The following is a 3,862-nucleotide window of genomic DNA, read 5'->3' as shown; positions in this document are numbered from 1 at the left end:
TGACAGGTTTTCCTCCTTAAACTCACACATTATTTGGGTTCTTGCCTTTGGCTGCAGATTCCTTTGAAAACTAACCAGCTCCCTACAGAATCCCAAAATCCCTATCTCCTACCTGGGAACTGCATATGAACTGGACTCTTGGCACAAGAATCACAGAAACCTACAAGGCAGCAAGCCAAATTTGCATTCAGGTCTTTCTGGGGGGGTTTATTATTCTTAAGGCTTCTGGCTTAAGCAGTTCTTCTGGTGTCACTTCTAGCTAGGTTCAATCTAAACTCAGTGAAAGCTGTAAAATGGCCATTTCGGTACCCCAAATACTTTTTCTTTTTAATTCTGACACTACTAACATTTACTGCTGCCCATAGGACACACACACACACACACACACAGAGAATTCGCCTCAAAACCCCAACCCACATGTTCCTCCAGATCCTCATTGAGTTTTGCTAAGTACAATGCAAATACAACTAAACTCTTTAAAGGCAGGTTATGTATTACCAGTAACATCATACACATGCTGTAAAACTTTTCATTCATTTTCTGCAATATCTGTTCTTTTTAGCACTACTGTCTGTCGACAAAGTCCCCCAGGGATGTAAGATATGCAAACTGAATCCAACTGGTGCAAAGCAACATGCATGCAGCACTAGACAACTGATTTACAGTGGTATTTCAGAAGTCACCAAGTTAAGAGTACCAGAACAAAGTACAGTACCTGTAATGCAAGCTTCTGCATTATTAATAAAACTACAAGTCTGAAAACTTAGAATAAGGGAAAATATTAAAGACAGGCCAGAATACAATGTGTACAATAGCATCATTAATTCTGTGGGAGTAAAAACTGCCCACATGTTGGATGTCAGTATTTCGGCATCAGTGAATGTTAGAAAATACTGTGCATACTTTATAAGAAATTGATCTTTAAATCAAAACAAAATACTGTTGAGGGTAAATTTTTAATTATTTGGTTATCTCTTTGTATAAACAGCGTTAACTAAGAAAGTATGTTTCTCAATAAAAATAAAAAACCTGAAAAGAAAAAACCTCAAAGATTTGACTGAACGAATACTTAGCTTTTAACCAAAATCTCTACTATTTCAACATGTTTACCATACCTAAATCTTCAGACAGCTAGTTACACTCTGTTAGGTGTTTACATAAACTGTTCAACTAGCTAAAAGTTATTGGGACTGCTTTTCCAGGCAGCTGATCAATATAATCGAGTACTCAGAGTTGGTTTTACACAGCTGTACACACAAGTGATACCCTTGCACTAGAAATATGAATGTCACACGTCAGCTTTCAACTGTATTTGCCAGCAAGTCAGGCCTAACCTCGCTGAAAATGGGTCTGTTCCACAACAATGTAGTATTCAAAAGACTCAAAAGTTTAAAGTGAATAACTGAACAAAGTAACTGGATGGTATACAGAGAAAAGTGTTGAGAACCTTTACTATTTTTTCAGAATTTGCATCGAAACAATTAGGGAAGAAAAAGGTACCTGTTAAGAATTTGCATCGAAACAATTAGGGAAGAAAAAGGTACCTGTTAACACACAAATAATGCTGTAGAATTGCAGGTGTCTTTTTTCCCCAGTAAGTGTTAGAACTAGTCAAGACAAATGTGGGAATTCATGTCAGAAATAATTAATTTAAAATACTTACTTTAGCACAACCTCATTTACAAACCTCTCTATCCATTATCACTGTCCAGTGTCTTAAGATAGAGGCCTTACAACAGACAATTATTAAAAAGAAACTTGTATGCAGGAGCAATGGCAGCACGTCAGTGCACACCACAGGCAGTTACACCGGAGGCTTCATGCGGCCGTGCCAGCAGCCAGTCAGTCACACTGCAACCTTCACAAGACCTAAGCATTTTCTATGCTTTCCTAAGAGGCTTCAGCTCCTTTTAGAAACTGTTTTCAAAATTTTTCATTCAATACTTTTTAGCCAAATGCCTCTAAATACCTCTGGAATAAATTGCTTTTTAGAAGCAAACACCACTCACTTCCATCATTTAGGAAAAGCAGCATACGGGTGTATCTTAAGACACTGGAAACAGTTGAAACAGAGCCTGAGCATCATGTAAATATATGCTGCAAACTAGACAGTCAAGCCAAATGTAGACCAACATATTTAAATACTTTTTGATACTATTAAAAAAAAAAGTCCTCAACACACTTCCACTTGGAGTTTGAAACTGATTCAACCAAAATCTACTCTAGCAAAGACATCACCTTGAATACTGTGGTACAGTTGTTATTATTACTAATCTCTTGCTGAAGCTCACCCTTTTCCCCTCCTTCCCTGTATCTTCAATACAGGGAAAAGGTTTATGGATTTACAAGACAGAAAGGCACTTCTAAAAATGTTCCTCAACCTTCAAGTAAGTTACAAGCTAGAACATAAACAGAAACATAAACAAAAACTAACTATGAAAATTCAATACCTGGTATGCTTTGCACACATTACTTTTAAGTCATGTGAAGAAAGTTACAGAAGGTTCCAATGTATAGTGACTACAGAAATTAAAATAGCACACTTCTGCAGTGTCATTTTATGAATTATTATAACCCCAGCAGTAAAGGAAACGTAGGAGCGGGCAAGAAAATAGGGAGCCAGAGGTGCTAAGAGTTTGTCTTCCTCAGCAACCAGCAAATTTGAATAGTCATTTTGACAAATTTTACAGAACAGCAAATTCGGAAGGCTAAGAGGTCAATGCTTTCCAGTGGGAGGGAGCTGAAGCACCCTTAGATACAAATTGGGCACACAAAAACTGACGCACCCAAATCATTACTGATTTCTAAAATGAGCTCTTCCTGGCCTTTGACTGTCACCATACACCTCTGCCATCTGAACCCTGGAACCAAGCCAGGCTGGTTTGTAAAGGAGCAGGATTGGAAAGGGTATTACACCTGCATACATCACACCAGAGACCGTACTTAACAAGTCAAATACATGTCAGCATGCTTTTGCCGTGCAGAGGAGGGATATGCTATGGGACAAGGCAAAGGTTATATTTCGAAAAGCTTGAATTTAAAAAAAAAAAAAAGCCACAGAAGTTACCCAATGGCTTTTATCCAGGGCATCATCCAGACCAAAAGATGTCCCCATGTTTAAAAAAGAGGGGCAGGGAGAGCTCAAAACAATTTTCAGGTAAACGGAAATACACGTCTGCCAGCCCTTGATCTCTGTGGGCTTGTGCAACATCAACCGATGAGACCTAAGCTAACACAAAAACACTACGGACAAAACACTCGGATCAGCACACGCATTCCACAGTCAGAGATCCATGAAAACCATTAATAATCCCAAACCGAAATCCATAACGCTCTACACATGTATGCGAGTTTATTCCGGAGCGCAGGTGCCAGAATGTGTGCACATCTTCTCTGTCAGGCCTCAGAAAATGCACTGCCCGTGTAATTACCTCGTCCGTGCACTTAAACAGCATAGGATTAATAATTTTTAAAGTTATAGTTCCACACGTAGCTTGACAGCGGCTGCGGAGGGCGGGCGGGCAGGACCTGCCCAGCTGACAGCGCTGCCCGCCGTCCTCCTCCCGCCCCCCGCTCGACCACCCGAGCGAGAGCCGCGTGAAGTGCCTCAACCAGCCCCGCAGCATGTGCGTGAGCAGCCCCGGCGTGAGACATCTCAACGACAACAGAACCGCCCCGGCTAACCGCAAAGCGAGCAGCAGGGTGACAGCGGAGCACCCGCGTCTGAGGAGCCGGGCGCGTTACCGGGCGAGGAGCGTGCAACACGCCCCACGTGCCCCCGCGGTGACAGCAGAAGAGCCTGCGAGGAGCTCCCGTCCCCTGCGGATAGGCGTGCCCGCACCATTAGCATGCACACGGGCAC

This window comes from Athene cunicularia (genome assembly GCF_003259725.1).
Source record: "Athene cunicularia isolate RWA chromosome 11 unlocalized genomic scaffold, athCun1 chr11_part1, whole genome shotgun sequence".
In the NCBI taxonomy this organism is placed as follows: domain Eukaryota; kingdom Metazoa; phylum Chordata; class Aves; order Strigiformes; family Strigidae; genus Athene; species Athene cunicularia.
The sequence above is the reverse complement of the archived record's forward strand: the minus strand, read 5'-3'. Positions refer to the sequence as shown.